Genomic DNA, 10,243 nt, shown 5'->3' with positions numbered 1-10,243 from the left:
TAGTTGTAAAGTGCCACTAATCTGGTAACTTGCTATTCTGAGTACTGAAACAATGCAGTAGATCATTCTTAATTGTAGCCTTACATTTGCAGATAAACTGAAACCAAGGCTGTTATTGATTAAAAGAGGTGGCACACTGCAGACCCTGTAAGAACTACATTGTTCTTGAATTTCATACAGTGTAGCTTAGATTTTTACACGTGATTTGAATTACTTGAATGTCTTAAAGATCTGTGTTCCAACCAGATGTGAGAAATGGCTTTGGTTTTAAAAGTTTTAAGGAAGGACCACCAAATACTGAGAGGGAAAAAAAAAAACCCTCTATATGCATTTTCCCTATACCTTCAGTGGAAAATAGAAACTAAGAAGGGTAGCCTTTTTTTTTTTTTTTTTTTTTTTTTTTTTTAAATATAACTTGGACTCCTGTCAGGAAAATGTTATTTACCTGAAAAGCATAATTATCCTTTTTCCATCTTGGCCTTTTTCTCAGAGCAAAGTTATACACTGGTTTACTGCATTTGATAAAATGCTCTAATTGAAAGGATTGAACATTTGTGTACTAGTCTTACTCTTTACAAGCCACCTTTAACTATGCCAAATATCTACCAGTTAAGTACCGACCGTACTGACTACAGTAATTGGCTTTACTGATAGAATACATATATGTTCCTGTTAACCCTACTAAGACATAACGTCTTTTTCCATTTTTTTTTTACCTGTCAGTAGAGCTTTGCTTTTTAAAGTTATCTTAGTCATTTTCTGAATTCCTTACAAGGAGTCATTAACAAATATTCAATTTCAAATGAATGTGCTACTTCTTTGAAAGGAAGATTAGGTCACGTGGTACTCCATTCTGTTTTGTTGTCTTTTCTTATCTCTCAGAATCAGGTTTTTGTTGCAAAGTAATATGACAAAGATTAAATAGACTCTGTTGTTCAAAAATTCCATGACTTGTTGAGAAACCCCTCCATTCCTGTGAAATCCTCATTGGTGAACTGAAGATGACTGCTACAAACTGACCACAAAAATGGCATGAAAAAGGCAAAGCGAATTTATCTACGAAGAATAAATAAAGATTGGAAATTTCTTTGGAAATACCTCTAAAGCTCAATTGAACACAGCATTGCAAAACTGAAAGAATTAACCAGTTTGTTATGCTATATACAATGTTCAATATAGCAGTATGTGTTTCAAGCCAGCGGTAAAAACAAAGGTGCACTAATAAACAAGTTACTATTAGTTCACAGAGATACTATCTGTATGTATCTGTGAGAAGTCCAAGCAGTACAGAGATCGACTGGAAAATATAATCGGCATTATTCCTTTTAATTATACCTGGTGATTTGTTCAGAGATTTATAATCCTGACCTGGATATTCTATAAACAGATCCTTCATTTAGAAGGGATTAGAGTTGACTATGTGTGATAACTCACCTTAACATAAACTCTTTAAGAAGATGTCAGGTTATGGAGTGCCTCCTAACCATTCCCTCTCCTTGCCCAACATGCCTGCTGCTGACCACACTGCATCACAGAACTCCTACCTCCAAGTGACCACGGAATGAATCATGCACAAACCCTTTCAGAGGATAAAATGCTGTCTTATTAAGATCATCAATATCAGCATAATTTGGGGTTGACATATATGACACACTCAAGTTCAGTAAGCACTGTTTTATGCAAAGCATCAGTAGAGAGACCTGTCTAGGTAATTCAACCATTCCAAATGCCATGGTCTCAGGAAGGCAAAGGCTTGCTAATCCAGACTAGTCTGTGAAACTGGCCAGGTGGAGGCTGGTTCCAGCCCAGAAGATGTATATGACTGACTGCCTAAACTTTACAACTACTGTGGCCTCCCTGGCTCCCAATCTGGTGCTCGGACTGGGTCAGCTCAGATCCAAAATGGTGAGGCTTGATGTCTGAAAAAGAAACCGTAAGGGCACCAAGAAGCTATAGTCCCAACAGAATAAATGGCTAAGAACTACACACTTTTTCCTATATGAAACTCACAAATGATTTGAACTGAATCCTCATCCTGATTGTGGATCCTACTGGAACTTCATGGAAAGATAATCAATTCTTTTGCAAATTCCTTTCTACATACTACACACGCACACATACACAGTTGTGAAGTTACATTTTTACTGATGGTTTTGTTATAGGCTGAGTTCAGCCATGTTGAAAATGGTAGGATTAACCACCGCACATCTCTTTTGAGCTGTAAGAAACAGTTCAGCACATGTTTCTGCCCTAAACAAGGTGAATACAAAGTTGCTCAGGAATTTAAAAGATCTGGGTGGGGAGCATTTGATTTTGTTTGGGGCAGGGATTTAGGTAGAAAAAAAATGAGCAGATGGAGATGAGACAGAACTCAGGAGCAGACTGGGAAGAGTGGTACAAGCCTGCAGGAGCAGTGATGCATGTCTTTGGGAGAAGCCTATGGAGAGGGTTTTCAGTCCTGCTGTTTGCTGGGGATGAGAACAAGGAACATTCCTCCCATTCCATGAGTGCTCCTGTGCTCAGGATAGCAGGGTTCAAGCATCTTTTGAGCAGACATCATGTCAGCAGCACAGCTGATTCCCCTCACCCCCCCCCCCAGGCAACTCTCCTGTTCTCCAACCAATATAACGTACAACATGCTCAATTCCACTGTAGTAATGGCTCAAAAGAGGGCGACTGTATATTCAGTCCTATTCAAAACTGTATAAATGTAGACATCTCAAGCAGTGAGCAAATGTGAATAAAGAACACAAGAGAGGAAAAAGAAACAGAATCAGAGAATTCTGAAATGCAGGCCAAACCAGAATCAACTTTGGGAAGCTTTTACAGGTTTACAAATTGACAGACGCAGTTTGAACCAATTTCTTTTAAAATTCCCAGGAATCAATCAGTCTTTAGTTCTAGATTACAAACAGTGAATTTGGAAAATTCTGTATACAGCCAAAGCCAAGTTTCAGACCTTCTACAGTTAGTAAGTGTAACTGAAATCTTTGAAAAAACTGATAACAAATACTGAAACAGGTCCTGAGCTGCATCTTTAAGTCACAGATTTAACAAGAACCTGGGAAGATTTACCTTTTGTAAGACTGCAGATGTGGTAATCCAGAGATTTTGGTAGGACTCTAAAATTCATATAACTGTAATTTATTTCCACATACTTATCATTTCAGAAACAGGGATCAGTAGCACTTTATTCCCTTTAGCATTCATGTGGAAGGCCATAGAGCCCATACTTCTAGACTCGCCAGTAGCAAGACAACTATCTTTGAACTGAGCTTCCCAGGAACTAAGTCCTCCTCCGTCTGGAGTCAATGGAAATGCTAGCATAGGCTTTGGTGCAAGTGCATTTAACTTTTAGTGTTTTTCATGACATCTCTTTTTTGAAGGATATGCTTACTTAAGCATTTGTTACAAATTGTCTGTACTGTTTATTTTGTTAATATGAGGGTTAAATCAGGCTTGTAATGTTTTTCTCATTTTGTATCAAAAAATCTTGTGCAAAGGAAGGACTGTCTGTGTTGAGCAAATCTTTCAAATGTTGAGCTAGCTTATCTTCATCTTCCTTCCTATTATCCATTCATATAAAAGGAAGGTGTTAATGATATGAGAGTTGGCAAACAGTTCATAACATAAAATCTAAATTCTGTTTTGTTTGTGATGCAGGGAGAGAAGAGAGAAATCCATCATTTCAGCAATTTAAAAATTATTATTTTTTTCACATTAAATTGCAGCTCAGTATGACTTGAACTGGCAGACCTACCATCTCCAGCAATCCATGTTATATAGTGGAAATGCCAATAGACTCCATAGAACAGTGCTGTTAATGTCACCACTCTTTACTGTTACTGAAATGAATTTACAGGAGCTGGACTTTCGCTCTCAAATCATGCATTACGTTATCACTTTTCTATTTGCACATCATTTATTTAAAAGTAATTGTTTCCTTGATTCACAGCCTTCCACACCTATGCGATATGAAACATTATGTGCTATATTTCATCTCTCCCTAGGTAAAAGTCTACAATGTGTTGATGTTGATGTGAGATGAGGATGCTCAGCACTTCACAAAACCAGGCCCTAAGCAAAAGGCAAGCATAATGTTTCAACAAGTACGAATTACAGATGGACATGGTGAAGGTGGTGATTAAAGACTGTTATGAGTACAGTCTGGGGTTCTGATGTTGCAGTACTAAGCTGCTTCTATTTTCTTTTTGTGACTTATTTCTCTATGGAGTACCTCTAATGGTCCTGATTCTTATTATTGATAATAATTACTGATCCTTTACGTACCATTTTTATTTAATGATTCTTGATCAACAGAAGAATTCTGCTTGTAGCAACCCAGACTGAAGCACTGACCTCTGCAGCACTGAATGTTTGCTCAGACCCTCTTTCACCTTCACCATGTTTTGCCGAGGGGAGGGCACTCAGTCCTTTTCAGCAGGCACTGGGAACAGAGCTCACCTCACCATGCCTGGCAGCAGAGACCTGCACGTCAGCTGCTCATCCACATCCCCCTCATAGCTGATTGGAAGAAACAGCACCTGCAGGCTCTGGTTCATCCTAAGTATTTCAGACATTTAGGAGAACGTGAATTGAGACCTCTTAGTACCTTGTGCTATGGTGACTAGTTCAGTTATCACGCTTACTGCTTGCATCTAGCTTTGCTCAGCTGCATCCCATGTCTCGATACTTCTCTCAATACGTCCTTAAGCCCAGGATAATTCCACCTCAAGCCATTGTCAGGATTTAAACAAATCGATCAAGCCTTACTTCTATTTATCTCAAAGGCACTTTGATAAAGGAGCACATTCAATGATTAAAAAAAAACCAAAACACTGGTTACCTGGTGACAACGCAACATTCGCCACACACTAAAAGCAACCCCTTCAGGTTTCACTTACATTAATATTTAGGTATCAGCAGGAAGTGATGTTCCAAAATCATGACTTGGTGATGTGTTTATGATCTGCTGCATGGACTCATTCACTGTAAAAAAGAAAAAGATCGTTTAGCAGATAAAAAAAGGTTATTTTATGAACCAAGATGAAGTTCTTTTCTTGCTGAAATATTAAGTGATCTGTTTGGTGCTCCTGCCTCAAATAGCCTGAGCTTCCCTTAAAAATTAAAACATGAAGTTCTCTGCTACTTGTTTTGATATTGTCTTACTAAGAAGTCACAGAGCCTCTTACACCGAGTCCTGTCCTTTGCATCAGTTCATTTTTTTAATTGTGTTTTGCAAATTCAAACTTCATCAACCAAACAAATCTCCCATTTTGACTATAGAAAATCTACCTTTGAATCTGAATTTTGCAGGTTGGATTTCCCTTTTCTTTCTGTCTGAGAACACAGTCATGGCAGCTACTTGCACGAGTTCATAATTAATTGAAATGCTAGTGACATGAGTACTGAACATTAACAAAAAAAATTATTACACTTCGAAGCAATAAAATCTTAAAGAGTTAAAAACAGCTCATTTTTTCTCCAGGTTGCTCAAGTTAGGAGTTGTTGCAACGCACAGAGCATTTGGGTCTTTATTCCCTTTTGCAGTGTCTTTTTAGATTTCCATGAATGTGACAGAGATCTGCACAGTGGAGTTTGATGCAGTGATATGAGACTCTCTCAGCGATTTTCAAAATATGCAACCCATAAATCATTCACCTTAACCCGGACCCAAATTTGCATAAAACCAGAGTCGATCATCTCAAAAGGTAATTTACTCAAAGCCCAAACAAACCCAGCTGTGTGAAGCACATAACAAAGTTATGAAGGTAAGATTCACATGGCTTCAGGGTTTGTAATGGATGCTTTGCACAGCTGTAATGATGAGTGGGTGAGGATAGTTAAGAATGAATGAAGTGTGGGTGGTGGAAATATTCACTGGGCATGTCACGGCCAGAAGAGGAAACACTGGGGCCTCCCAGCCTCCGGAATGGAAAGGACGTCAAGGCTCCGTGGACAGGGGTCCTACTTATTTATTTATTTCAGCCCTGACACATTCTCATTAGGAAGGCAAAAATGTGAAATCGATAGTTTCTCTTGAATGCAGGGAGCCGACTGTGGCTGCGCAGCAGAGCTGTCTTATAAACTGCTTCCAAACGTGTGGGTGCCTCTTGGGCTTCCTCAGAGATTTTATGGACCGTTTTCAAAGTTTTCTGTAAATTCCCGCCAACAATGTCTGCATCCCCTACCACATCAGTCAAAAATTGAACTGCGTTTCAGAGTCATGTAAATGCCTTCTATAAGAAACATTCGCATTTTACGAAATGAAAACTGAGCTGACTACTTCCCGAGGTGAATTCATCCCTGGTTTGTCTCCCTCCTTGCAGTGCAGTTACCGCGGGGATGGGTTGACTAATAGGTTACCATTAACAAACAGAAAAATGAGTAGCCCGTATAACTGAACATGACAAAGGTTTCTTCCAGGATTGCCATGGCACATGATAAGATGGCACATTGATAAGATCCTTCATTCTTACCGTTCTCGAATTTTCGTGAGAACTTATCTGTAACTCCACAAAACCCAAAGGCCGGTTTGTGTTTCTTTATGGCATTATTATAGGGCACTGTAAGTGTAATAAAACAATCTGCTAACTGTTCTCCTTGACTGTTCTTATTCATTGCTCCTAGACAGGTTTTCTTGCACATATGGTAAAATATATACAACAACTTTCATATCTAAGGTTCTAGTAGTTTAAACACAGTCCATTTCTTTATTGGCAAATTATTCTTTGTAGTTAGGACTTGATTAGGCTGGGAAATACTGAAAAATATGTTGACTAATGCACTGTTAAAAATATAAGAAGTGCAATGTTTAAATAATGACAGATATTTATGGACCAGTGTAGGATTAACTACAGTCTTCTGATGAGGTTTCAAATATGGTCTTTTTATTTGCCTTGAACGGTTGTTCATGGTTCACAGTTGTAACCACAACTGATACAGCAGTTAAAAAGCTGCAGTTCTCCAAAGCTACCTCTATTGCCTATCAAGCAGAACGGTGGCGTAAAATGATGTCTTCACTGAAGTCTGCCCAAAATTCATCGATTCTGGAGGAGCAGAACATTTCTTTATGTAGAGAACAATACACTCATTCAATCTGAAAGCAAAGCAGTTTTTTTAAATTGATTTTTTTTGTTTTTTTTTTTTTTTTTTTTTTTAATCAAGTAAAACTATCTTAAGGGACAAAAAAAGTCTTTGGCCCTGGGCAAGAATTAGTGGCATTGATAACTGTCACGTCTGGGGTTTAAAGGAAAGCAATGAAAATTCAGAATTTGCCAGAGTTTCATTATTTAAGCTAAAAGACTCATTCAGCAAGAATCTGTAAATAACACTCAATCAGGAAAGAGCTTTCTGAACAGCTGATGTGAAACTTGAAAAGTGGCAACGTAACAAATGTGATGCGGGAGGCAGGGGGAAGTGCTTTCATTCCAGTTCAGGAACATCTGGTTTATTGCAACAATAACTACTGTAATTATATCACTGCTGGAAAAGCTGCTCTAGGTTAGGTTAAGTTTGTGGGTTTCTATAATAAACATTGCTTTGGAGGAGTGGGGGTTTCAGTATTTCAGCCATGTCAGATCACACTGAACTGAACCGTGATTTGAGGCAAAAATAACAAAATATGGAAAACATAAAAGCATTGTTCCTAACCATATACTTCTTGAGATATATTCTTGGTTTATTCCTCATTATAGCAAGTGGAGGGTATGCCAAAGAAGCAAATTGTTGGATGACTGACCATATTTCACTGATAAAAACTAAAAAAGTAATTTTTTTGTCAGCTGGAAATAGGTTTGTTAATGCATTACAGCAATATAAATTGCTGTAATAAATAAGCAAGCATCTTGCAAAGGACATTAAGTACAGTTATTGTCACTTTAAATACAGGGACGGACAGTAGCTTAATGGCAGAGAGCCTCCAAGTTAGAATATGGTGCATTTTTCCAGTACGAAAATATGCTGTGAGCCTACACAACTTCAGTGTACCAGCAATATATAAAAAAGAATGGGTCAACATCTTCCTGACAAAGGGAAATAGGAATGTCATTGCAAATATATGAATACCCATTAAAATGCTTTGTTATTATAGGAAGGTCTAAGACTGCTGCCGACCTCTGGGAATTTAAGAATGATGAAGAAAAAGATATTTTATTATGGTGGCTTGCTTGTCTACCTCATGATTTGAAGTCGTGTGCTGCTGTGTACTGAGATTCACATATTTGTACACAATAGATCAGATAGAATTTGCAAATTACATGCATGCGCTCTTCTAACAATTGTCTCAGCAGTCTTTCATGATTGCACTGGCAAAACATTTCCTAAGCAAGAACCAACTTACATTACACATGCAAATGTGGGGTTTATGTGTGCAGAAGATTGCTGTTTTATAAATGCAGATTTAACACTATCTTTAGTTCTAACTCCTGCAGCTAAAATAATTTCTACAAGCTCAGTGCTTATTTATCATATAACATCTCATCACTAGGTTCACAGCTCTGGCCATGGGCTGCTGAAATTTTGTAGAATTTTAAATAAATATTTTTACGTGCCCATATCATTAACATTTTTATTTGATATTTGTTCTTGGTTTTAAATTAAAAGGCTTTGACGCTCATTGCCCCAAATGGCTTAATTCCTTGTGATTATTCTCCAGAAATATTACATCTCAGAATTACCAATGGCAGAACAAATCATCAACTGATATCAGCAATCACAGGGCTGTGTCAAGAGGAATATGGGACAACTGATGTGAGCTGAAGTATGGAAGAATATGTTCAAAATATGAAATGGTCCAATGACTAAACAAATGAGGCACAAGCTTGAAGCTTGCTCTGTTCTCATGCTGAATGCCACCTGGAACCCTGACCTGCTACTACTATCAGAAAAATAAAAAGGTAAACAGCACTAGGCATGTCTTAATCATGCTAGCCTTAAAATACCACCTAGAAGTGGGATGAAGCCTTCACCTTTCTTATTTTGGTTGTTAAAAAATCTGTATCTCTGCCTCTGCTTGCTGAGACACTGAATTTTGGAAGAAACTGACTACTGCCTGTATGATATTAAGTGTCCTCAAATGCCTTTTCAATGCCTTTAGATACCTTCCAGCACCAGGCATTCATTCAAAAAAAGAAGTTGAGCTACTGCAGTTTTTTCAGCTTACCTGGTGTCAGGAACTCTTGCAGTACTTAAGGTTCTGTCCTGTAAAGTCCTGTAAAATGTTGACCTCCTTTCACTCAAAACTAGAGGTGGGCCGTTCTGCATAATCCATACTTCATATGATTCAATATATAAACTAAAAGAAAAAGAAAAAAAAAAAATTAACAAAAACGAACAAGCAAATAGAGCTGGAGATCAAATAGTGGACAGAAACACAATTAAAAAAAAAAAACAACTGCTAAAGATATATTTTCCAATTCTTTTTTTTTTTTAATTTATTTTTATTTTTTTTTCCCTCTGCTTTTATAGTGCTTCCTTAGTACATCTAAACAGCAGAAGAATTTGCTTGTGGTGGGCTGACTTCCTCCCATAGTGCTCATAAGTCACCACCAATTGGTTCAAGTGCCTTTCATCTGTGCTAAGCTCATAGCATAATTGCTTGTGCTGAAGATAGTTCAGTCCCATTTCCAGCATTGGGTCCCATGCCACACTACAGTGAGAGACATTTACTGGCATTGGTTGTTCATGTTTGCAGCAAAATTATGTATGGGAAAGGTGGGGCAGCACCTGTAACCCTGTGCCATTCTCATTTCCCATGCAGATAATACTGGAGGTGTTCCCCTGGAGCTGTAAGCGCTTATTTGATTTAGTACTTCTCTATGAAAAGCTCTCTTTTCTGAGAATAAGCAAAATAAGTTTACAAATGAGGCAAAAAAAAAGTCTACCAGACAGACCAGTGATCTGGGATATTATCTGGGATGATATTGTAAAGCTTAACAGTTAATCATTGTCCACCATTTGTAAGCTACATGTAAATATGAATGATAAGTAAATATTATACACACATAGAGTAAAATAAGACAGAAAATCCAAGTTCCACTTCCATAATGGTCTGAGCAATCCTATGTCTTTTCCTTGAACTCTTTTTTTTTCTCTCTTCCTTCTAAATTGCCTTGTTGCAATAACAAGAGCAGGTTGTATTAAGAATACATCATTCATGGAAATGCTGCCACTATTTCCTGCGTGAGCATAGCATATCTTCACTTTAAGGAAACCTGAGTTTTGTGGACACGTTCAGAGATAG

At 37.8% G+C, this 10,243-nt stretch overlaps 1 long non-coding RNA gene across 1 annotated transcript in view; it reads right to left on the bottom strand.

Moving 5' to 3' along the window:
• Positions 1–4,905: 4,905 nt before the first annotated feature.
• Positions 4,906–10,243, bottom strand: part of LOC122157761 — a 102,095-nt gene continuing 96,757 nt past the window's right edge. Inside the window, exons 3-4 of the long non-coding RNA XR_006168015.1 lie at positions 9,164–9,295; positions 4,906–4,989 (exon numbers count right to left, since the gene is read on the bottom strand). This is a non-coding gene — a long non-coding RNA (uncharacterized LOC122157761). The remainder of the gene's footprint in view (positions 4,990–9,163; positions 9,296–10,243) is intronic.

The sequence above is a fragment of the Centrocercus urophasianus genome, unplaced genomic scaffold (genome assembly GCF_019232065.1).
Source record: "Centrocercus urophasianus isolate 14NV4802_14NV808 unplaced genomic scaffold, USGS_Curo_1.0 seq_14, whole genome shotgun sequence".
Classification (NCBI taxonomy): domain Eukaryota; kingdom Metazoa; phylum Chordata; class Aves; order Galliformes; family Phasianidae; genus Centrocercus; species Centrocercus urophasianus.
The sequence above is the reverse complement of the archived record's forward strand: the minus strand, read 5'-3'. Positions and strand labels throughout refer to the sequence as shown.